The following is a 26,900-nucleotide window of genomic DNA, read 5'->3' as shown; positions in this document are numbered from 1 at the left end:
ATGCCTGTACACTAGTCCACATGGCTGAATAAATGACTAGCTCAAGCTAGCTGTTCATAATGAAAACATCTATTTATTTATGAACATATAACATGGTACCAGGATTGGTAATATCTGCTGAATATTGTGAAACGTGACATGGAGAATTTGAAGCCACTGGAGGGTTTGAAACTCAGGGGAATGTTGACTGCAATTGGCAGACTTTCAAACAACAATTCGAACTCTACATTGCTGCCATCGGATTCGGTACGATGCCAGATGCAAGGAAAATAGCATTGCTGCTCATGGTTGCAGGCCCGCAAGCGATAGAGGTATTTAATACGTTTGTATTTGATCAAGAGGAGGACAGAGAAAAAATGGATGATGTGCTAAAGAAGTTTGATACACATTGTTCTCCCAAAAAGAACGAGACCTATGAGAGGTTCACGGACACGGCAGCAAAATGAGACTTTTGATAGCGTTGTGACCGATCTGAAACTGAAAGCACAGACATGTAATTTCTCTGAACTGAAATCATCCATGATTCGTGACCAGATTGTGTTTGGTATTCATGAAAAAAAGGTCAGGGAATGTTTTTTGAGAGAAACTGAACTAACATTGGAGGATGCTGTGAAAATATGCCATGCCAGTGAGCTAGCTCGGCAGCACGCAAAGACTTTCAGTGAAATTAATAATGATGTGACTGTAATGAGTGACTGTGCTGCTGTTGGTGCTGTGTCCTACAAGGGGAAGAAACATGGGCAGAACAGAAATGCAAAGCAATCAGAGGATGGAACTTTTAATTGTAAACGCTGTGGTTACCAGCACCAGTCAAGGAAATGCCCAGCATTTGGAAAAATGTGCACAAAATGTAATGGAAAGAATCACTTTGCCAAACAATGGCTTTTCAAAAGTAAAAACAAAGAAAGGGCAACAAGTCAATGTGATTGAGGACACTGATTTAAGTGAGACATTTTTTGTAGGAATGGTGTCATGTGACAATATCGAAAAGGATACAGAAAATGTGCAGCCCTCAGGAATGGACAATGCTGAACATTAAGTTAATGCAGTAAAAGAGGACAAATGGATGATGCCACTGCAGGTAAATGGAGCATTAGTTACATTGAAACTAGACACTGGGGCAAAAGCAAACTTAATCAGTATGAGTGACATTAAAAATATGAAAGAAAAAGTCAGTACGACTGAAGAACTATAATGTACAGAAAATAGATAGCTTAGGTGTATGCAGACTTAAAGTGACAGTCAAAGACAAAGTGCATCATCTCATGTTTTCTGTTGTGGCTGAAGGACTTGATTCACTACTAGGTGACAAAGCTTGTGAGGTCTTAGAACTGGTCAAGAGAGTCTACCGTATAAACTGTGCCATAAGCAGACCAGATGACTCAGTGAATTCTGTAGTGAGTAATTTCCAGGATGTGTTCAAAGGATTTGGAGTTCTACCATTCACTTACAAGATCCAGCTAAAGGAGAATGCTCAGCCAGTGGTACATGCTCCACAGAGAGTTCCAGCACCCCTGCGTGACCGGCTCAAGAAAGAACTGGACAGAATGGCCACACTAGGAGTCAACAGACTGGGTTAACTCCATGGTATGTGTAAAGAAAAAGAACAATGATCTAAGAGTATGCATGGATCCAAAGGACTTAAATGCAAACATAAAACGTGAACACTACCAGATTCCCAAGCGAGAAGAAATCACCAGTGAAATGTTAGGTGCCAGATACTTCACAAAGCTCGATGCCTCACAAGGATTTTGCCAACTAAAACTGGATGAAGAGAGCACCAAATACTGTACCTTCAACACACCATTTGGCAGGTATTGTTTCCTCAGAATGCCTTTTGGGATAATATCTGCATCTGAAATCTTTCATAGAGCAATGGAACACATAATTGAAGGTCTGGAAGGAGTTCAGGTCTATGTTGATGACATCATCATCTGGGGCTCCACACTGAAAGAACACAATGAGAGACTGACTAAAGTGCTACAGAGCATACGCCGGAATGGACTGAAGCTCAACAAAGCCAAGTGTCAGTTTGGCATCCAGGAAGTCACTTTCCTAGGAGATAATCTATCTGGTAAAGGAATAGAGCCAGATATGGAAAAAGTAAACGCCATACTCAACATGCCCCGACCCACTGACAAAAAAGGAGTGCTACGCATCATGGGGATGATAAACTTCATTGGAAAGTTCATTCCTAACTTGTCAGCCAAGACAGCCTGTCTGTGAGACCTGCTACATAAAACAAATGAGTTTGCATGGACAGAAAGACATGAACAAGAGTGGATGAACCTCAAAACAGTGCTGACAACTACACCTGTACTCACCTTCTTTGACCCAACAAAGAGAATCAAAGTGTCAACGGATGCATCAAAAGATGGCCTAGGAACGGTCTTGCTACAAGCAGAGGGTGAAGATTGGAAGCTTGTTGCCTATGCCTCCAGGTCTATGACTGACTCTGAGTGTCGATACGCCCAGATTGAAAAGGAATGTCTAGGCTTGGTAGTTGGACTAGAAAAGTTCCATGGCTACATATATGGACTTCCTACCTTCACAGTTGAGACAGACCACTGCCCACTGGTTGCCATCATAAAAACAAATCTGAATGAGATGTCTCCAAGGATTCAATGACTCATGATGAAGCTGCAAAGATATGACTTTGAACTGATCTACACACCAGGCAAACACAGAGGGCTAGATTTTCAGTATAGGCAGTTTTGGGGCGCTAATCTTAGCGCCCGCCCAAAGTTAGCGCCCGCCCCAAAGTAGCGCCCCGTTGCCGGGAATTCAGTGGCTTCACCCTAAGAGGTTGGTGGAGCGCTAAAAGAGGCGTTCCACTACTCTCTTTAGGCGCTAAGCCGGCGGTCCAGAGGGATAGCGCCCAGGCGGGGCGCAGCGCGGGTGCGGTCATTTTTGGACTGACAGCAGACCCCGTGGCGCCGACCAGCTCTTAAAGGGGGAAGGGACAAATTTGTCTGCTGCCACGCCCTGCACACTGCAGCCTTGCAAAGAGGCCTCAACACTACTGCTCAGCCCCAGGGAGCCATGGCAACACCAGAGAAGGCCCGTCAGCGTGCCCTGCGCTTCTCAGAGGGTGATCTGGACATAATGGTCACAGCTCTGGAGGTGAGGCGCAAGATCTTGTTCCCAGAGAGTGGGAGGAATCCAACCCACCACGACTACACCAAAGCCTGGAAGCACATCGCCCAGAGGGTGACGTTCACCGGCGATGCCCCCAGGACCCACAAACAATGTCGTAAAAAATACAACGACCTGACCAGGATTGTCAAGGTGAGTAGCCTTTCCAGTCTCCTCCTCATTCTTGCATGTACACCTGACATGATGGGCAAAGGGAGCTGAAAGTCCTATTGGCCAGCCCTCAGCCAGCAGCATTGGGACAGTCATGAGCATCAAATGGCCATTCGGCACTCTACACTTTGGCCAAGCTATTCCACCATGGGAGGCTGTGCACACTACATCAGGGCTTCACTCTGTCCAAGCTATTCCACCATGGGAGCCAGTGCACACTACATCAGGGCTTCACTCTGGCCAAGTTATTCCACCATGGGAGGCAGTGCACACTACATCAGGGCTACACTGCGCACTTACAGCCCGTCCTTTCTCTTGCAGGCTAAAGTAGCCTTTAATCACCAGGCCCGTGCCAGGGGTGGCCGCGCCAAGCTGCAGAAGCTCACTCGGCTGGAGGAGCGCGTGTGTGTGCTCATGGGAGCCCGTGTGATTGTCCCCACAGCGTGCGGTGTATCCGACCCTCCACTGCCCGGCAATGGTAAGGACCTCGCCTTTTGGCCCTCTCGCGTCACACTGGCCCATCCGAGCTACCTCCTTTGCCACTGTCCCACCAATGCGCTGAATGCCACCAGTCCTAACTCCCTCGCTGACGCCGTCTCCTCACTCTGAAGCTACTCTTGTGCATTCCTGCTTTCAGCTGGTGACGACCAGGACCCTGAAGCTGCCAGTGACAGCACCTCCAAGCAGGAGGAGGAGGAGGAGCAAGCCGGACCATCGGGGGAACAGTCACGTCCCGCAGGAGAGGAGGAAATGCTTGACACCTCCTCACTGGGCGAGTGCCTGGAGGAACTGTCGCAGGGCAATGCAGCTTCTGGGACCAGTGGCGTCCAGCCACCCAGGAGCCGTGCGCGTGGCCCGCGGCCTTCCCCCCAAAGGGGGGAAGGATCAGAGTGGAGTGCTGCTGATCGGCACACTCGCCGCCACCAACGTGGCAAGGGTCCCTTAGTTCGGCCCCCTCCTCCCCAGCGGGAGAGTCGCGACTCCAGTCCGGACACCTTCACCTCGGAGGAGGTGCGGAAGCTGGATAAGATGGCCGAGGATTCGGACCGGCGCCACACGGAGCTCATGAGCGTGGTGGGGTGCATGCCTGAGGCCATCGAGTCGCTGGCGACCAGTGTGCGCGAGTTCGGGGCAGCAACTGCCGCGAGTGGCCGCATGCTGACTGATGCCGTCAAGACCCTGGCGGATGTGATGCGCGCGCACACCAGGACAACAGGGGCACTCACTGCTGCCACACGCGCTGTCTCAGGCAGGCATCGCCAGGGCAGCCGCCGCGCTGGACCATCCCAGCAAGCCGCCCCTCGGCTGATTGTTGCGGATCCTGCAGTGCGGGCCCGGCCGAGTGCCACCGCACCACAGCACCAGCCAGCGCATCCCAGACGCCAGCTGGCCCACATTGCGCCATCCGTCGCCGCCATTCCCCCACTGGGGCGTCAAGGGCAAGCGGCTGCAGCTGATGGTGGCCAGGCTCAGGTGCGCCACTCAGCAGACGGCCCCTCGATGCCCAAGCGCCGTGTAGGCCGCCCCCCAGCGGCATCTGGCGGAAGGGCATCTGAGCCTCAGGCACCTTCCCCCAGCCTCGCAGCAGCCACTGGGCAGAGCTTGCGAAGGAGCAGCAGGCCGGGCAGGGGAGGCAAAAGGCTGGCCAAGGTCTCGCCCTCGCGGGCCACTCAGTAGAGGGTGTGGCCAGCTTTCCTTTTATATGGCGGTGGCCATCTTTATTTTGCCCATGGTTGTGTTGTTGGAGGGCTTATTTTTTGCGTTAGGCCGACGTTGAGGCCCGGTTTGAAGAAAGGTGGAGTGACTCCTCCCCAGTTTGTGGGAGTGAGTCATTTGTTGGGCTTTTTGTGGGGCCCGTTTATTGTTTTTGGGGATTCATGTGGGAAGGGCTTTTCATTTTTGTGTAATAAAAAATTATCTTTATTCATGCAGTCTCCATGGTTGTTCTTCTTAGTGTTTGTTGGCTTCGCCGGCTGAGGGGTTGCGGAGCGGCTGCATTCATCTTCCCTCATGGCCCCTGGCCATTCCCTGACAGGGGGCTTAGAAGTACCGTGTAATAAGGTGGCATCGTGCGGCCCTTGGCCCTGGTCGCTCCCTCCTGGGAACGTACTCCTGCTCCTCCTCCTCCTCCTCCTCATGCTCCTCCTGCTCCTCCTCCTGAGGTGATGGTCCAACGTCAGGTGGCAGTGCCTGAGTCCTGCGGATAGCCAGGTTGTGTAGCATGCAGCAAACCACCACAAATTGGGAGACCCGGTCCGGCGAATACTGGAGAGCTCCTCCGGAGCGATCAAGGCAGCGGAACCACTGCTTGAGGACCCCAATAGTTAGCTCGATGATGTTGCAGGTGGTTTGATGGCTCTCGTTGTAGGCCTCTTCAGCAGCGGTCCTGGGCGCGCGGAGCGGGGTCATGAGCCAGGTGCACAAAGGATAGCCTTTGTCCCCGAGTAGCCATCCTCTTGGGGGAGGCTGTGCCTGGAACATGTCATGCACAGTACTCTGCCGCAGGATAAAGGCATCGTGGCTGCTGCCTGGGAAGCTGGCATTGACTGCCATGATGCGCTGCTTGTGGTCACACACCAGCTGCACATTCAGAGAATGGTAGCCCTTCCTGTTGCGATACTGCTCGCCATGCTCCAGAGGGGCCCGCAAAGCCACATGCGTACAGTCAATGGCGCCCTGCACCAAGGGGAATTCCCCGAGTCTGGAAAATCCCAATGCGCGCTGATGCTGGCTCTCCAGGGCCATGGGGAAGGAGATGAATTGGCTTCTCCTTCTGAACAGTGCTTCGGTCACCTGGCGGATGCAGCGATGCGCGCCGTACTGGAAGATGTCTGCTATGTCCCCAGCAGCGTATTGGAAGGAGCCGGTGGCATAGAAGTTCAATGCCACCGTCACCTTCACTTCCACCGACAGAGACGTCCTGCACCTGAGCTTTGGCCGCAGATCTCGGCGAAGCAGGTGGCAGATCTCTGCAATCACCTCCTTTCGGAATCGGAGCCTTTTAACACATCGCGCGGCACTCATGTTTAGGTAGGAGCACTGCTGGCGGTATAGCCTGACTGGGTAAGGCCTACGTGGCCGACGCCTGTAGCCCCCTCTGCCTCTAGCCAGGGCTGCCCCTCTCACAATGCGTCTGCGAGCCCTACGGACATGGAGCTGCAGCTCCGCGTTGGCACCCCATGCAACCCCCATCAAATCCTGGCAAACACTCAAATTTCCAAAAGGCCACTTGCAGCGCTCTGGCCTGAGTCCAAAAATACCTGAGCTCTTGCTGCTTGAAACCAGTTAGCTATCCTCCTTGTTGTGTCTCCAGAAATGCGTTGCACAAGAGTGTTTTCTGAAAAAAGGCTGGCCTTTATACTGGAGAGCACGTCCCCTTTAATTTGCGCCCCCCGGGGCCCGCGCTGGTTGTGTTGCGTTCCTTTTTCCAAACGCTCCGGCCGCCAGCCGCACAATGGGGTGGTCCGACTGAAGTTTGGAATCGGGGCGCACAAAGGGCGTTGCACGAGGATGTGACGTCATTTTCTGCGCGCGCATTCGGGCGGGCGCTAAACTTTGCGCCGGCGCTAACGGGCAACTTAATTTGGGGCGGGGCGCAAACTGCGCTGCGCACGGGCGCTACACGCATAGCGCCCGAAAATCACTTCTCTTAAGGTGCTAACTGCTGGCGCTATCAACTGAAAATCTAGCCCATAGTGTTAGCAGATGCACTATCCCGAGCACCCACAATGAGTCATGTGAGCTCTACTGAAGAAGACGTGGATGTTCGTGTGAGTATGGTCACTTCTGCGCTGCCCATGTCAGACACAAAATCAAAGCAAATAGCAGAAGAAACAGTAAAAGATACAGGCCTAGAAATTCAGTTGGGCGCGCCAGCCGTTAGCGCCTTAGGAGGAGTAGATCTCGAGCGCTAGGCGCTTAGCGCCCGGGCGCAGCGCGATCTGCGCCTCGCCCCAACTTCAGTAGACATTTAGCGCCGGCGCAAAGTCTTAGCGCGCCCTGCTGCGCGCGCAGATCATGACGTCATTTCGTCGTGCAACGCCCTTTGTGTGCCTGGAACCGGAACTTCACTCGTGCCGCCCCATTGTGCGCCGGGTGGCCCTAACGTCTGTGAAGTGGAACGGTACACAGCCGAGGCGGGCCGCGGGGAGCGCAAATTAAAGGGCACTCCTGCAGTAGAAAAGGCAGCTGTTTTGCAACACTTTGTGAGAGACAAAGATGGGGGAGGAAGAAGAGGAAGAGGAAGAGGAGGAGGAGGAGGAGTAGTAGTAGTAGTAGTAGTAGTACCGGTACCACATAACAAACTGATGGAGGGAACAACACAAATACAGCAGTCTCGGCCTTTCAAAAAACCAAATCCACCCTCCCCCTTTAAGAGCTCACCGGAGCCAGAGTGTCTGCCGTCAATCAGCAGCTCGCTGCACCTGCCCTGCGCCCACCTTCCGGTGTTAGCGCCCGGGCCGCCGGCTTAGCGCCTAAAGAGAGCCGTGCATCGCCAGTTTTAGCGCTCGAGCAAACTCTTAGGGCGAAGCTAATGAATGTCGGGGAAGTGGCCTCGAATTTGCGCCGGGCGCAAACTTTAGCGGCCGCCCGACTTTACCGCCCCAAAAGTGGCTATAATGAATTTTTAGGCCAAAGTGTTACAAACAGTAATAGAGAACATTCATCATGGTTGGCCAAAAGGTTCCTGTCCAAAGTACTATCACATCAGGTCAGAGTTGAGTGTCGCAAGTGGACTATTACTAAAACGGAACAGAATAGTCATTCCACAGGCCCTACGTCGAGACATGCTCAAAGGGATTCATGAGGGACACCTCGGAATTGAAAAATGCAAAAGGAGAGCAAGAGACACTGTTTATTGGCCTGGCATAAATAAGGACATTGAGAACATGATAGGCATATGTGAGACATGTCAGAAACACCAAAACAAACAAGCAAAGGAACCAATGATAGTAGCTGCCGCACCATGGCAAAAGGTTGGTATGGACCTCTTTCATTTGAATGGTAAAGACTATCTAATAGTGATTGACTACTATTCTAACTATCCTGAGATGGCGCTGCTCTCAAGCACCACAGCAAGCAGTGTCACAATGCATGTTAAATCCATCTTCGCCAGACATGGAATTCCCAGGATTGCCATTAGCAACAATGGTCCGTGCTTCAACTGTAAGGAGTGGCAACAGTTTGCAGCACATTATGACTTTCAACACATCACATCCAGTCCTCTGTATGCTCAGTCGAATGGTAAGGCAGAGAAAGGTGTTCAAGTTCTCAAACAGCTACTGAAGAAAGCAACAGAAAGCAAGACTGATCCTTATCTCGCCCTGCTGAGCTACCGAGCCTCCCCTTTAGACTCTGGTTCTTCACTTGCTGAACTCCTAATGGGTCGCAATTTGCGCACCACACCACCCTGCTGTGCAAAAGAAAAGCAGGGTAAGGAACTGAGACAGAGACTTCAACTGTTAAAGCTGAAACAGAAATCATACTATGACAAGTCATCCAAAACTCTGAAACCATTGACAAGGGATGATGTTGTCAGGATTGAGGATCTAAATGCATGGAACAGGAAAGCTACAGTTCTTGAGGAAGTAGGACCAAGGTCATACACTGTTAGAACTGAGGAAGGACAGATTCTCAGGAGGAACAGCTGTTCCCTCCTGAAAACACAAGAAACTATCCAAGAGCAAATCGATGACAATGCCGCAACTGAATCTTGTCACTCACCACCAGAACAATCTAACACAAACACACATGCAGGCTCTCATGAAAACACATCAGACTTACCTGTGCTGAGAAGATCCACATGTGAAGTAAAAAAGCCTGATAGACTTAATCTTTGAGTACAAAGAAAACTATAATAAAAGAATGAAAAGCTTAGAGTTCATAAAGTAAAGCTTTGAAAATGTGTTGACTGTTGTGAAGATGTTTATGTCGTTATGATTGATTGATATTGATTTTGTTTAACCTCTAAGGAAGGGGGATGTAATGATCAGTAAAATGTCATTCTAGAATGGTACACTAGGTGGAGCTGTATGTTTAGTAAGGGGCTACCCACAAGGCAGTAGTCAAGATGGATGCCTATACATTAGTCCACATGGCTGAATAAATGACTATCTCAAGCTAGCTGTTCATAATGAAAACGTCTATTTAGTTATGAACATAACACAGAGTAGACACTTTCCCATGAAGGTTAAAGGAAGGGCATCCAAAGCTAGAGCTCCCTGGATGACTAGGGGGAAAAATTCGGTGTCACCCACTTTGGGGCGTTAACTTCACCGGGGCTCTGCTTTCAGTGCCCCGAAAATGTTAGCGCCCCTGCACCGTAAATTCAGTGGTAGTGCCCCAAGCAGGAGGTGGGGCGCCACTTGAAGTGCTCCCCCTCCTTCCTGGGGAGCTACAAGTGAATATCGCATTGCTACGTGTAACAGCGCCACGCACGTCGGCACGCAGCGCCACAGTATTGCAGGCTACCCTCCCCTGATTAAAGGGGCAGGGCCTAGTGCTGCATGCACCGGGGCCCTGCTGGACCAGCGGGGAGCGGGGTGCCGGTAAACAGCCTGGTACTCAAGAGGAGTGCTGGGCTGAGCGAGCGCGGCTGGCACACCAAATAAAAAAGGGGAAGGGGGCAGGTGCTGGCAGGCGGCCCATAAAAATAAAGTCGCCCGACACTGCCCCTTTTACTAGCATTGCTGCGGCTGCAAAAATGCCCCCTGACCCTGTCGGACATATCGTCTCGCGATAGGTCAGGGGACGCAACTGAAATATGCGGCCGGCGCACTGCGCATGGTGATGACGTCATTGCCGGAGGCGCAGGGCACTACCGGCTACCACCGCCGCTAACCTCCCACTGAATTTCGTGGGAAGCGTCAGCGGCACCCGTGTGCTAGGGGCTTTGCGCCCCGTTAGTGCCCGCCGGGGCGCTAACCAGAGGCGCAAAGCAACACAATTTTTCCCCCATAGAGGTTAAAATGGGACAGATAAAGGAAGTTTATGAAAAATGTAAAGTTCATAATACAGTAGAGAACCAAGCTGAATGTAGAAAGTACAGAGGAGATCAAAAAAAGGGAATAAGAGGAGCAAAGAGAAAGTATGAGAATAGGTTAGTGGCTAATATAGAAGGGAACTCAAAAGTCTTCAAATTCACATAATATAGTAAAAAGACAGTCAAAGGAAGGGTGGGGCCGATTAGGGACCAAAAAGGAGATATTCTTGTGGAGGCAGAGGGCATGACTGAGGTGTTAATGAGTACTTTGCATCTAGAGCAGAGGATGCTGCCAATATAACAGTGAAGGAGGAAACAGTAGCAATATTGGATAGGAAAAAAATAGATATAGTGGAGGTACTTAAAATGTTGGTAGTCTTCAAAGTAAAAAAGTCACCTGGTCAAGATAGGATATCTCCTAGGTTCCTGAGGGAAGAAAGGCTGGAAATTGCAGAGGCTCTGGCCACAATATTCCAATCCTCCTTGGATATTGGGGCGGTGCCAGAGAACTGGAGGATTGCAAATGTTACACCACTCTTTAGAAAAGGGGAGAGGGATAGGCCATTCTGCCGACTATCAGTGGTGGGGAAACTTTTAGAGACAATAATCCGGGACAAAATTCATTGTTATCTAGAAAAGATCTGTTAAAAGCAAATCATGTTTTACTAACTTGATGGAGTTCTTTGATGAAGTAACAGTAAGGGTTGATGAGGGTAGTGCGGTTGATGTTGTGTATATGGACTTTATTTCGATTATTTGGCATATTTAATCATTGCAAAAAATGCATAGTTATCACATTTCTCAACTGTTCTCTGTATTTAGTCTGGGCCAGCGTGTAAATGTATGTGTTTGTACAGGAGCTCAACAGTTGAAACATATCTCCAGTGCACTCTGCGATAAATAAAGGATCTGTGTATTCTTCTGGATCGTAATGACTGTCTGTAATTCTGGAAATGAGGAAAAATACAACAAATGACATCCACAGCACTACCAAAGTGCCAGAAATGGAGAAGAGTAAAAGGATGGATTTCCTTCGGCTCTGCATCTCTGGATCACCGCTGCTCTGGTTGTTGCGTTGACCTTGCAGTGCCCTGTGGGTTCGATTAGCCATCACAATGTGTCGAACAGTCAGAGCGTTGAGCAATAAAATCACAAGGTACGGCAACAATGGATTTTAAATCGTGTTGAGCCAGTCAAAAGTGATCCATCCTGGCAAGGTATAATAGCTTGGTTTGAGTTTAGCGCCCCACGCCACATTGTTAATTAAAAAGGCAGGCTCAAAAGCAAAATATACAGGGATGTTTTTGAAGCAGGATATGACAGACACGGTCACTATAACCACAGTTGCAGTTTTCTCCCTGAAATACTTCTCTCCGAACTTTTGACAGCAAATGAGGACAAAGCGATTGAAAGTGAAAGCAACTGTCAACCAGACAGAGTGGTCAATAGCCACGTAGTTGATAACCTCATTGACACTAGTTATGGAACTGTAGTCTCGAAGTTAAAATGGTAAGTAGTAACCAAGCATGTAATGGAGTATCATATTGAAAATAATGACCAGTAGGTCCGCTGTCATCATACCCACCAGGTAAAGAGTGATCCCTTTGGACAATCCACAGCCTCCTTGAGACAGAAGAACAATAGTCAGGAGGTTAGCTACAAAGAAAAGAGCAAAATCCCCAAATTAATTACATAGAATTACATACAAATTACATCACAGAATCAGGCTATTTGGCCTAACAGGTCTCTGCTGGTGATAATGCTCCACAAGAACCTCCTCCCACCCTACATCATCTCACCATATCAAGATATCCTTCTATTCCATTCTCCCTCTTGTACTTATCCAGTTCCCCTAATTAATAAACTCGCAATATGTGTGTGGGTGTGATAATACTGCACAGATCGAAAGGAAGCAAGTCCTTTCAAACCAGAAAACTATGGGAACATAACATAAGAACATAAGACCATAAGAATAGGAGCAGCAGTAGGCCATTCGGTTGTTCAAGCCTGCTCTGCCATTCATTAAGATCATAGCTGATCTTCTACCTCAACTCCACTTTCCTGCACTATCCCCCCATATCCCTTGATTCCCTTAACATCCAAAAATCTATCGATCTCTGTCTTGAATATACTCAATGACTGAGCACAGCCCTCTGGGGTAGAGAATTCCAAAGATTCACCACCCTCGGAGAGAAGAAAACTCTCCTCATCTCAGTCCTAAATTGCCAACCCCTTATTCTGAGACTGTGACACTTAATTCTAGATTCTCCAGCCAGTGGAAGCAGCCTCTCAGCATCTGCCCTGTCAAGCCATGTAAGAATTTTTTATGTTGAGTTTACCTCTCATTCTTCTAAATTGTAGGGAATATAGGCCTAGTCTCCTCAATCTCTCTTCAAAGGACAATCTCCCCATCCTAAGAATCAAGCTGGTGAACCTTCGTTGCACGCTCTCTAAGGCAAGTATATCTTTCCTTTGGTACGGAGACTAAAACTGTACACAGTACTCCAGGTGTGGTCTCACCAAGGCCCTATCTAAGGATATATTAATTACGTTAAGTTCCTCACCCTCATTAGACCCTTGGTTCCCCACCATTTTTGGTATGGTTTTTGTGTCTTCCACTGTAAAGAAAGATACAAAATATTTGTTTAACATTTCTGCCATTTCCTTATTCCCCATAATAATTTATCCTGTCTCAACCTCTAAGGGACCAACATTTACTTTTGTTACTCTCTTCCTTTTTACATACTTGTAGAAACTCTTACAATCTGCTTTTATATTTCTTGCTAGTTTTTTCTCATATTCTATTTTTTTACTTTTTATCAATTTTTTGGTCAACCTTTGCTGGTTTCTGAAACTCTCCCAATCCTCAGGCTTACTATTATTATTTGGAACATTATAAGCTTCTTCTTTCAATCTAATGCTACCCTTAACTTCTTTAGTTATCCACGGTTGGATCACTTTTCCCGTGGAGTTTTTGTTTCTCAACGGAATGTATTTTTGTTAAGAATTATGAAATATTTCTTTAAATTCTAGCCACTGCTTATCTACCACCATACCTTTTAACCTATTTTTCCAATCTACCTTAACCACCTCGCCCCTCATACCTATGTAATTGTTTTTATTTAAGTTTAAGACTCCAGTTTCAGACTTAGGCAAGTCACTCTCAAAATTAACGTGACATTCTATCATATTATGATCACTCTGTCCCAGATGATCCTTTACTATGAAATTGCTAATTAACCCTGTCTCATTACACAATACAAGATCTAAAATAACCTGTTCTCTGGTTGGTTCCATGACTTATCGTTCTAGGAAACTGTCCCGAATGCATTCCATGAACTCATCCTCCAGAATACCTTTGCCAATTTGATTATCCAGTCTATATGAAGATTAAAGTCCCCCAAGATTATTGCATTACCTTTGTTGCAAGCTGCTACTATTTCTTGATTAATATTGTGTCCAACAGTATAGCTATTGTTAGGGGGCCTACATACTACTCCTACTACTTTCTGCCCCTTGTTATTCCTTATCTCCACCCATACTGATTCTACTTCCTGATCTTCTGAGCCGAGATCCTTTCTCACTACTGTCCTTATGTCATCCTTTATTATCAGGGCTACTCCTCCTCCTTTTCCATTCTGCCTGTCTTTTTGAAATGTCAATTACCCTGGAACAGTTATTTCCCAACCTTGGCCAGCTTTCAACCATGTCTCTTTAATGGCTATTAGACCAAACCCATTTATCTCTATTTGTGCCATTAGTTCATCTATCCTGTTACAAATGCTTCATGCATTCAGATAAAGAGTCTTTAATTTACATTTTTTACCTTATTCTCTGTTGCACTGCTACCATTAAACTCTCTGTCCCTTCCTGTCACACTCTGCTTATTTTTACCCAAATCGCTACACTGCTCTATTGCCTTGACCTTTCTCTTTAGATTTCTAAATTTCCCCTCACCTGACCCTCACCCCCCCACTTTTTAGTTTAAAGCCCTATCTACAGCCCTAGTTATTCGATTTGCCAGGACACTGGTCCCAGCCCAGTTTAAGAGAAGCCTGTCCTAACGGAACAGCTCCCTCTTTCCCCAGTACTGGCGCCAATGCCCCATGGATGGGGCTGTTCATGGAGCCTCCTCCTCCCATTAGTTCTTTAATTGTCCACCACCATTCACAACTGGATGTGACAGGACTGCAGAGCTTTGATCTGATCCGTTGGTTGTATCGCTTAGCTTTGCCTTTAGCATGCTGCTTCCATTGTTTAGCATGCATGTACACCTATGTTGCAGCTTCCCCAGGTTGGCACCTCATTTTTAGATACGGCTGGTGCATGCTCTTCTACATTCCTCATTGAACCAGTGTTGGTCACCTGGCTTTATGGTACTGATAGAATGAGGGATATGCCAGGCCATGAGGTTATAAGTTGTGGTGGAATAAAATTCTGCTGCTGCTGATGGCCCACAGTGCCTCATGGATGCCCACTTTGAGCTGGTAGATCTGTTCTGAATCTATCCCATTTAGCACGGTGGTAGTGCCACACAACATGATGGAGAATGTCCTCAATGTGAAGAATGGACTTGGTCTCCACAAGGACTGTGCAGTGGTCACTGCTACCAATACTGTTATGGACAGATGCCTCTGCGACAGGTAGATTGATGAGTACAGGTTCAAGTAGGTTTTTCCTTCATGTTGGTTCTCTCACCGCCTGCCACAGGCCCAGTCTGGCAGCTATGTCCTTCAGGCCAGCTCGGTCATTAGTGGTGCTACTGAGCCACTCTTGGTGATGGACATTAAAGTCCCCCACACAGAGCACTGATTCATCAGCTGAGGGAGGGCGGTAGGTGGTAATCAGCAGGAGGCTTCCATCCCCATGTTTGACCCAATGCCATGAGACTTCGTGGCGTCCAGAGTCAATGTTGAGAACTCCCAGGGCCACTCCCTCCATCCCGTATACCATTGTGCCACCACCTCTGGTGGGTCTGTGCTGCCAGTGGGACAGGACATACCCAGGGATAGTGATGGGGGAATCTGGGACTTTGGTAAAAGATATGATTCTGTGAGTATGACAATGTCAGGCTGTTGCTTGACTAGTCTGTGGGACAACCCTCCCAATTTTGGCACAAGTTCCCCGATGTTAGTCAGGAGGATTTTGCAGTGTTGGCTGGGTGTGTCTTTGTCGTGTTTGAGGCTGAGTGGTCCATCCGATTTTTAACTTATCTTAGTTTTTCATAGCGGTTTGGTGCAACTGGCACTCAATGCTAATGAGCGGATTTCCCCCGTATGATTGGCCAACCGCTAATGAGTGGAATTTTGAACATTTTTTGTCTACTGTCTGAACAATTTTTGTCTGACCAAAAAGTAAATATGCCTAGGACACCCTCCTAATCATAACCTTTCTTTGATATAACATATGTGTAGGTACGCTCTATAACTTTTGAGTGATGCCCGGACAGACAGACAGACAGACAGACAGACAGATAGATACCACTATCCTTTTATATATATAGATATCTCCTTATTTTATTTTAAATGCAGTTATTTCATTTCTAATCTCATCATCCAATGTCATGTCCACCTGTTCTATCTCCTTGGTAAACAGTGAAGCAAAGTAATTATTTAATATTTCTGCCATCTCTCTATTGCTGCCTGTGGTATTATCCTGTCCATCCCTTAGTGGCCCTATTCCCATGCCGACATAGCTTTTTTTATTAATGTGCTATAAAATATTTTACTATTTTGTTTTATCTTTCTTAATAATTTAATTTCATAGTTCCTCTTTGGCCTCCTAATTGTTTTTTTGACTTCTCTCCTAATCTCTTTATATTCTCCCTTTTCATGCTCTCCCCTGCTGTCCATGTACTTAATGTATTCCTCTTTCCTTACCTTCAATTTTCCCTTATGTCTTTATTCATCCATGGTGTCTCATTAGTGATTATCTTGTTCTTATTTATCAGCAGAATATATTTTTCCTGGACTCTGTTGAACACCATTTTCAATGATTCCCATTGCTGTTCTACATTATTTTTTTCCAATATAATTATCCATTTTATTTTCCCAAGTTCTATTCTCAGCCCCTCAAAATCGGCATTTCTCCAATCTATTAACTTGGTCTTCATCATACTTATACCCTTCTCAATTATTATCTTAAAGGGTAATGTATTATGGTCACTATTGCCAAGATGTTCCCTTACTTTTACTTCTCTTATCTGCTCTGGTTCATTCCCCATTTTTAGATCCAGTAGCGAATCCTCCCTTGTCAGGTTTCTTACAGATTGGGTTATAAAGGAGTCCTGTACACATTTTAGGAACTCCATTCCCTTATCCCCTTTACCTACCTCTTCTGGGCAATAATTTTGGCGTCGTTGAAATCCCAAATGATTATTATTCTCTGTTTTTTACTCATTTTCCTAATTCATTTGCATATTACTTCCTCCAGCTCCCTTCCACTATTAGGTGGTCTGTAGACTACCTCATTAGTGTGATTGATCCTTTATAATCTTTTATCTCGATCCACATGGATTCTATTGCTGTCTCGCTGATAGCTGTGTCACTTTTTTCTACTGCCATTATGTTATCACTAATAAATACAGCTACTCCACCTCCCCTTTCTCCCTTTCTATTTTTTCTAAATATGTTGTACCCTGCAATGTTTAATTCCCAGTTCTGCTCTTCCTGCAGCCATGTCTCAGTAATCCCTACTATGTCTGGTTCCTCACAACTTATTATTGTCTCCAGGTCCCCTGTTTTATCACAGACAGTGTTTGCATTGCTGTACAGGCAGTTTCACTCATTTTTAATAACAGTTCCTCTCACTTTATTATTAATGATCTTTTTACACTCCTATTCTATAACTCTTTGGCCTAGAAATTCGGTTGGTAGCGCCAGCGATTAGTGCCTAAAGAGCCCGAGAATTGGGGCGTTACCCAATTTTCGGGCGGGCGCTGTGAATATAGCGCCACCTCCCATATTGAGTATGATTTTAGTGCCGGCGCTAACGCTTTGTGCGCGCCCGCAGGCGCAGGCAGATCATGACGTCATTTCAGTGTGCAACGCCATTTTTGCGCCCCGGACCGGATATTCGGTGGCGCCCGCAACCTTTCCGCCTGGCGCTATTAGTGACAGTTGGATGGAGCATTCCCAGGCCCTTCTCGGACTCGGGGGGCGCTATTTAAAGGGGACAGCACTAGTATAAAAGCTGCAGCCATTTGGGCTGGCCATCCTGATCGTTGCTGGAGAGAGTTGCTGACCTTCTGTTGGACAGTAATTTTCTCATTGAGCCTTCGGAGGCACTGGCACTGGCAGCTTGAGGGCCTGGCTCCCTAGCTGGTGATGCAGCATCTGAAAGCAGGGAGGTGGAAGAGTGGCTTTAGCAAAAGGACAGGTTCGCAGCAAGGGATGCCAGATTGCGGCAAGGCTATGACATGGGTCCACAGTGAGAAAGCAGGCTGGCGGGGGGAACAAGTAGAAGGAGACAGTTGTAAGAGGTGAGAAACTTACCATCGCTGTCGACAATGGGGTCGGTAGCTGCAGTGGTTACAGGACCATTCAGACGTCCTCCAAGAATCTGGTGGACTCTCTCCTCGAGATCCGTGAGAGTGACCACTTGTGGAGGTCCTCCACCGGTGCGATGCTGGTCTTTGCCAATCCTCACCAGCATGGACTGCAGGGGGAAGGAGGGGAAGTTATGTTACCTGATGCCCTGAGTGATCATCTCATGCCCCCCATGGTGCAAGAGCTCTTACATGACGCCCTGAGTCAAATGTGCATGTGTGTGCCCAGAAAGAGCCATGGGTGCTTGCTGGCAGATGGCCAATGGGGCACAGGCCACCCTGTAGCCATAAAGTCAGGTGCAAATGAAGGGATGCAGAAGTTTGCAGGAACAACACCCACCCTCACGACCCAAGTGAGGTCGTTGAATTTCTTTCTGCATTGGACAGGGCTCCTGGTCACCATGCTGCTGGAGTTGACCCTCTGGCATACATCCCTCCAAGCTCATCGGTAGTCCTTATGATTCGGCCTCCTGCCATTGTCTGGGAAGAGAACATCTCGCCGGCGCTCCACTGCGGCCACCAATTGCTCCAGAGCCTCATTGATGAAGCACTCTGCTCTCTGTCTCACCTTCTCTATCTGGTCCAAGTTTTTATCGCCAGGGAAGGGCCTGCACCGATTCTGAGGCCTGCAAGGCGCAGAGTGTGGATGCTGAAGCTGACTGACCCACCCCTTTAAGAGCTGGCCGGCGCCTGGAAGTCTCGTGGTCATCGGTAATTGAGAGCACCTGCGCTGAGCCCGTCCGCTCCGATGTTGGGTTGCGCCGGAAGTTTAGCGCCTTGGGAGTCCCGTGTAATGCCTGAATTCGCGCCTCAATCACCTTTAGGGGCGATGCAACCCAATATCGCGCCAGGTGGCGATAAGTTTCGTCTGGCTATAAACTTTGCGCAGCGCCAGTTCTAACGCCTCAAGCCAGGCTATACCCAATTTCTAGGTCTTTGTATTCCCTGGCCATCTATGTCCTCCGTTAGTTTAGTCTATCCTATGTGATCCTTTCCTGTTTCATTTATAATTAGGCTGGTTTCATTTCTTGTAGACCTCTTGTTATGAATGCTTCGTGCATTCAGATAAAGATTATAATTTTAACTTTTTACCATTATTCCCTGCTTTCATCTTATTCACTGATGCACTATTACCTTTAAACTCTCTGTCCTTTCCTGTCACACTTTGCTTATCTTTACCCCAATCTCTACACTGTTCCATTGCCTCGATTTTTCTCTTCAGATTTCTAAATTTCCCCTCACCTGATCCCTCCCCGCCTTTTTAGTTTAAAGCCCTATCTACAGCCCTAGTTATTTCATTCGCCAGGGCACTGGTCCCAGCCTGGTTTAAGTGGAGACCGTCCCAACGGAACAGCTCCCTCTTTCCCCAGTATTTGTGCCAGTGCCCCATGAATCAAAACCCCCTCGTCCCACTCTTTGAGCCACGCATTTATTTCTCTGATCTGTTTGTCCCTATGCCAATTGGCGCGTGGCTCAGGTAACAATCCAAATATTATTACCTTTGAGGTTCTGCATTTTAATTTGGACCCAAGCATCTCAAACTCTCTCAGTAGAACCTCATTCCGAGTTCTCCCTATGTTGTTGGTTCCCACGTGGACCATGACAACTACATCCTCCCCCATCCACTCCAAATTCTTCTCCAGCCATGAGGAGATAGCCTTAACCCTGGCACGGGTCAGGCAAGACATCCTTCAGAACTCCCGGTCACAGCTGCAGAGAACAGTATCTATCCTCTGACTATACTAACCCCTACCACTACAACATTCCCCTTCACTCCCCCCACTCGACTGGCCTTCTCTACCATGGTGCCATGGTCAATATGCTCATCCACCCGGCAGACTTTTCCCTCATCCACACAGGCAGCAAGAGCCTCATACCAGTTGGATAAGGAAAAAGGCTGAGGCTCCTCCAGCTCTACACCTGGGATCTCCTTACCTGCCTGAGTTGCAGTCACACCCTCCTATCCCTGAATACTAACCAGACCTGTACCACTACCTAATCAAAGTGTCCAGGTAACTCTCCCCCTCCCTGATGCCATGCAAGGTCTGCACCTCAGACTCCAGTTCAACATCTCTGAGCTGAAATCCCTTGTGATGCAGACACTTACTGCAGACATGGTTGTCCGGGATCGTGCTGCTTTCCACAAACTCCCACATATTGCAGTTGTGGAACACCACCTGCACTGCCATCCCTATATAATGTTGTTTTAATTATTTATTTAATTAAAGTTTATGGGGGAGAAAATCGTGTTCGCCAGGAAAGTTAACGACCGGTGAAAATGGCGTCACCGCTAACGGGACAATATTGGTCTCTGGGGGCTGGTGATTGGTGGCGCAGCACTTACCTTCCATGCAATGCCATTCTGGTGGTGTTAGTGGAGGCATCGACCCGAAGATCCTGTCCAGGTGCGGCCTTCGAACTTCACACAGCCTCTGGAAGCGAGGCTGTGGAGCTCACAAGGAATTGTGGGCAATGGAACAGCCTGTGAATTGAAGGGGCCAGGCACTCAGTAGTGATACAAATTAAAATCCAGTGGAACAAAGTCGTTTTCAGCCCTAATATATATCTGTTTCTCTCTCCATGGATGCTGCCTGGCCTGCTGAGTATTTCCAGCATTTTCTGTTGTTATTTCGTTTTCAGCCCTTTCTGCCTGTCGACAAAAAATAACATTAAAAAGAATTCCCAAATGGGAGCCTTCAGCTCTGAAAGCTGAATTCCCTTCCGCAGCTAAAAAAATGGGCAAAGTGATTCAGCACTAACACAAATGGCTCAGCAAGCCAGGGAAGGGGCACCCAGGGTCTCACACACAGCACTCCAGCTTTGTGCAGGGGGTCAACTCTGCAAGAATGGCCCTCTACACACAGGGGCCAGGAGGCCCTCCAGAATGAACAATGTAGGAGTACATTACCAAGGTCGTCACTGCCAGCAGTGTCACACCCACCACCTGGCACCAGTGCCCAAAGAAGCTTCATGTCCTCAGACCACTGGTCACAAGCACTCACTATCCCACACGTGAAGTCGAGTCAACTCGGGAGCTAGCGGAGTGAGGCTGTATTTTTGGAAAAATTCCACAGCAAGCTGCCCGAAGCTGCAACCAAAGCACTGCACCGAGAAAAAGGTGGTCATGATTATCGCAATTGTGATGGTCGTCTGCTTCTTGAAGAACACGTTCTGGTACTTCATCTGCAGAGAGGGTTACACCCTCCTGCCTTACACATGGTTTTGCTTCATAACAAACCAGGCTTTCTACACACCATTCTGGTCAGCCATTCAGTTGCTCCATCACGTCCTAACCCCGGAGCTCCCATTCCTTCTGATCCTATTGCTCAACTCTTTGACCGTCAGACACATCTTGGCCAGCAGAGCCCGCAGGAGATTCCGGGGCCCCGGCGGTGCGGGGGGTCTGAAGGATGCGGAGATGCAGCATTATAGTTGTCATTATAGATAACAACTGAACACAAGCCCTTCAAACTCACCCAAAAATTCACATAAATACCCACATTTATCACAGGAGACCCAACCTAATCCAAGACCCAGAAACTGATGAAGGAGCATTAAAACAGCCCATTAAACTATGGTTTGTAAATTGAATGCTGCTAAAAACTGACCCAGTGAGGCTTTGCTTTAGCCATAGAAACCCCAATAGCACCAAAACTGCCTTCTATGTGGTACTTTGTCAAACGCCTTCTGAAAATCCATGTAGACAACATCCATTGCATTCCCTTCATCCATTCAGCAACGATGAGAATTTTAAATTCGAGGTGTTGCTGGACCGGGAGGCGGTGTAGGTCAGTGAGCACAAGTGTCATGGGAAAACAGGACTTGGTGCCAGTTAGGATATGGGCAATAGGGTTTTGGATGAGCTCAAGTTTAAGCAGGGTGCAAGGTGGGAGGCGGGCCAGGGGAGCATTGGAATAGATGAGTCTGTAGGTAATGAGAGCATGAATTAGGGTTTCAGCAGCAGATGGGCTGAGGCGGGTGGTGGGGGCAGGGAGACTGGAAATATCACGGAGGTGGAAGCAGGTGGTCTTGGTGATGGAAAGGATAAGGGGTTGGAAGCTCAGCTCTGGGTCAAATAGGACGTCGAAGGTCCCAAACAGTCTGGTTCAGCCTGAGGCACTGGCGAGTGTGGGGGATGGAGACACTGGCTACGGATAACTGCCTTCAGTCTACCCAATGTTTAATAATTTCATTTTCTATACAGTTGAGGTTTGGAAAATAGAGAGAAGCATAACTTGGACCAGAACAGTCCAATTCTGAGACAGTGATGATCCTTATTAGCAACCCTAAGCTGACCATTATAGATGACAACTGAACACAAGCCCTTCAAACTCACCCAAAAATTCACCTAAATACCCACATTTATCACAAGAGACCCAACCTAATCCAAGACCCAGAAACTGATGAAAGAGCATTAAAACAGCCCATTAAACTATGGCTTGTAAACTGAATGAAGCTAAAAACTGATCCAGTGAGGCTTTGCTTTAGCCATCGCTATCCCAATAGCACCAAAACTGCCCCAACAGATCCAGCCTCCTGCAAACTGCCTGCAAGGTACTATTACAACACCCGCAACATAACCAAAGGACCAGGTTATACAGTGCTATGGTGACCACCAAGCTGAGCAAAAGAAGAATAATAACTTGCATTATATAGCATAACAACAGAAAATGCTGGAAATACTCAGCAGGTCAGGCAGCATCTGTAGAGAGAGAGAAAGAGTTAACGTGTCAGGTCGATGACCCTTTGTCAGACCAGCATTTCCTGTTTTTATTTCAGATTTCCAGCACTGCAATATTTTGCTTTTGCCTTATATAGCGTCTTTCATGACCATAGGATGTCCCAAAGTGCTTTACAGCCAATTAAGTACATTTGAAGTGTAGTCACTGTTGGTAATGTCGGAAATGCAGCAGTCAATCTGCGCACAGCAAAGTCCCACAAACAGCAATGTGATAATGACCAGATAATCTGTTTTCGTGAGGGTTAAATATTGGCCAGGACGCCAGGGAGTGCTCCACTGTTCTTGTTCAAAATGTTGTCATGGGATCTTCTACATCCACCTGAATGGGCGGACAGGGCCAAGGTTTAACACATCGTCCCACAGACGGCAACTCTGACAAGGCAGCACTCCTTCAATACTGTGCTGGAGTGCCAGCCTAGATTTGGTGCTCAAATTCTGGCATGGGCTTTGAGCCCAGGACCCGATGACACAGAGCCAAGAGTGCTACAAACTGAGCCACGGCTGACACTCAGAAGATCCACAAATTTATACATTTATAGGCTTCCCCTTGGTGACATCATCCGAAGATACAGGCCTAGAAATTGAGTGCCCTTAGCGCCGATTTTGCGGCGCTAGAGGGCCTAGCGCTGCATTTGGCGCCGGCGCCGAAATTGCCTGGGGCCCTTACGCCGCGGTAGACCGGTAGCGCTGCGCCGGCACCGATGACTTCATTGGTGTGCGCAGCGTCCCGGTTGCCATGCCGACGGGCCCCAGCGCCGAAATTCAGTTGCGGCCGCCTCGCCCGTGACAGCCGCAACTAAGACTCTGGCAACAGAGTCTTACGAGTCTTTGCGCCGGCGCATTAAAGGCCCCGCGGCGGCCGGCCGCTTTCCCGCCGGCCGCCTGGCCGCAGCTCCCTCCCCGGACTTCCCCCCCCCCCCCCGGGAACAGAAGCAAGCCCGGCACTTGTCCGAGGTGCCGGGCTCATTTTTTAAAAGATTTTCGCGGGCCGCGATCGGGTGCAGGCAGCTCCTCCTTAAGGGAAGGAGGAGGCCTGCACTTCCCGAGCCTGCCGCACCGCATCGGGTGCCGCAGCGCCGGAATTGCGGCGCGAAACGGCAGTTAGCGCCGATTTACCGCCGCAAAGACCCTTCAGTAGCGCCGGCAGCCGTTTGGGCGCGGCCCTGCTGAATTTTTGGCGCGCGCAGGGGGACTTAGCGCCGGCACTAACTTCCGGCGCTAAAGCCCTGGCTAAGCCAAAACTCAATTTCTAGGCCACAATGTGAGGCTCCACATGTACGCTGACGATTCCCAGCTCTACCTCACCACCACCACCTCTTGACCCCGCCACTGCCTCTGTCTTACAACATGACAACAGTGACTTCATTTTAAACGTTCTTCTTTGGATGTTGAGCATTTTGGGATGTCCTGTGGTCATGAAAGGCTTGATATAAATGCAAGTTCTTTTGTTCTTTCTTTTTCTACATCATTTTCAGCCCCCACTGTCAAACTGATCCTAGATCTGAACTTAGTACCAGCTCTGGTAAAAGCAGCAGCTCTCACACACTAACGCACTGGCCATAAACTGACCGACCCGGCATTCCTAAACAATCCAACACTTGCAAACTAACTAGCTCACTTTTTTGCCATTGTTTCAGGTTGCTAGTTTTGAATAATTTTGATGGAGCTTGATGAGTTTGGGGGTTTTTGTCTGTTTTAGGATCCAATTCCATAAACTGACCAGCACCCATGAACTGTTGAAACATCTCAAACCCATCCACCACTGCAAGCTGATCCAAAACTCTTGAAATGATTTGTACCTGCAATGTGACCCAATATTCACAGACACAACACGTCCAAATCAATACAATGCTCACAAACCGACCGAGTCTCAATCTGACTCAGCATCCCAAACCACATCAATTCCTGCAAAGTCACCCAGCAACCATAAAATGGCCAAAGGGCCCCCCAAACAGATCCAACATGGGTAAGGGTCCAGCACCATCCAAATGAGCCTGCACCCAAAACATCTTCCAGTGACTCATAAACCAACGCAGCATCATTAAACTGATCTCCAACATGCAAACTGATTCAGTGTGCCTCACTGATGCTGTGTCTTTACAGTAACATAACGACAGTAAACAGACCCAGTCCTGATCAGCTGGCCAGGTACACCAGACTGGTTCGATACCTGCTACTGGACCCATCCCCAAATCATTGATTCAACACATCCACACTGATGGGAAACCTGGGAATTGAACCCACTGCCCACAAACTGATGGCAAACAACTGCAACTTGCATTTATATAGCGCCTTTAACATAGCAGCCACAGCAATGTGGTTGACTCTTAACTGCCCTCTGAAATGGCCCAGCAAGCCACTCAGTTGTAACAAACCGCTACAAAACACAATAATAAGAATAAAACAGGACGGACCACTGGGCATCAACCTTGGCACCGGCTACGGACACGACAACGGCACACCAAGCCCAGTCGACCCTGCAAAGTCCTCCTCACCAACATCTGGGGACTTGTGCCAAAATTGGGAGAGCTGTCCCACAGACTCGTCAAGCAACAGCCTGACATAGTCATAATCACAGAATCATACCTTTCAGCCAATGTCCCAAACTCCTCCATCACCATCCCTGGGTATATCCTGTCCCACTCGCAGGACAGACCCACCAGAGGTGGTGGCACAGTGGTATACAGTCGGAAATGAGTGGTCATGGGAGTCCTCAACATTGACTCAGGACCCCATGAAGTCACAAAGCTTCAGGCCAAGCATGGGCAAGGAAACCTACTGTTGATTACCACCTACCGCCCTCCCTCAGCTGATGAATCAGTACTTCTCCATGTTGAACACCACTTGGAAGTAGCACTGAGAGTAGCAAGGGCACAGAATGTACTCTGGGTGGGTACTTCGATGTCCATCACAAAGAGTGGCTCAGTAGCACCACTACTGACCGAGCTGGCTGAGTCTTGAAGGACATAGCTAGCAGTCTGGGCCTGCGATAGGTGGTGAGAGAACCAACAAGAGGGAAAAACCTAATTAACCTTGTCCTCACCAATCTACCTATCGCAAGTGCATCTGTCCATGACAGTTTTGGTAGCAGTGACCACCGCACAGTCATCGTGGAGACGAAATCCCGTCTTCACACTGGGGACACCCTCCATTGTGTTGTGTGGCTCTACCACCGTGCTAAATGGGATAGATTCAGAACAGACCTAGCAGCTCAAAACTGGGCATTCATGAGGCGCTGTGGGCCATCAGCAGGTGCAGAATTGTATTCCACCACAATCTGTAACCTCATGGCCCGGCATATCCCTCACTCTACCATTACCATCAAGCCAGTGGACCAACTCTGGTTCAATGAGGAGTTTAGAAGAGCATGCCAGGAGCAGCACCAGGTGTACCTAAAAATGAGGCATCTACCCGGCAATGTGGAAAATTGCCCAAGTATGTCCTGTCTACAAAAAGCAGGACAAATCTGAACCAGCCAATTACCGTCCCATCAGTCTACTCTCAATCATCAGCAAAGTGATGGAAGGTGTCGTCGACAGTGCTATCAAGTGGCACTTACTCAGCAATAATCTGCTAGCTGACGCCCAGTTTGGGTTCCGCCAGGGCCACACAGCTCCTGACCTCATTACAGCCTTGGTCCAAACATGGACAAAAGAGCTGAACTCAAGAGGTGAGCTGAGAGTTGATACGTCCGTGTATAAGAAGACGCAGACTGCGGAGAACGGTCCAATAGGTGTTTACTCAACGTGGCTCAGACTGCGACTGATCTGTACAGATTACTACTCAGCATTATATACAGGTGTGGTCACTGCCGGTACTACAGTATACATGTGCTGTAAAAAGTAGTTCCCCCTGTAGTGTATGTAACCTGAAGAAGGAACTATATTCTGCAGCCCCTGTATACTGCAGTACCAGTAGTGACCACCCCTGTATATAAGCCTGTGTAGTAACCTTGCATAGTAGTTCCAGTTTTGTCTCCATTCAGTAAACACCTGTTATAACCAACTCCTGCAGTCCGTGTCTCAATTACACACGAACGTTACACTGACGACGAACAGATCCGAACTTACCTACAGTTCTGCACTACCTCACGGGGATCCATCCCTGAAGCGAAGTTGTTAGAGGTCGAGGCCAGAAGGAAGAAATCCCAAAAAAACCAAAAAACAAACAAACAGGAGAAACGGGCGCCGACCGTGGGCAACCGCCCTCTGATTCATCGAATTCGAAGATTTGCAGGAGAGGCTGTCGAGAGCTGGGCTTGGTTATCCAGTCTATGGTGTTCCGGCTAATCGGACTGGTGGCAGGTAGTACACTGATCCTTCCTG

Source organism: Somniosus microcephalus, unplaced genomic scaffold (genome assembly GCF_052327205.1).
Source record: "Somniosus microcephalus isolate GS21.2 unplaced genomic scaffold, FLI_Smic_1.0 scaffold325, whole genome shotgun sequence".
Taxonomy (NCBI): Eukaryota; Metazoa; Chordata; class Chondrichthyes; order Squaliformes; family Somniosidae; genus Somniosus; species Somniosus microcephalus.
The sequence above is the reverse complement of the archived record's forward strand: the minus strand, read 5'-3'. Positions refer to the sequence as shown.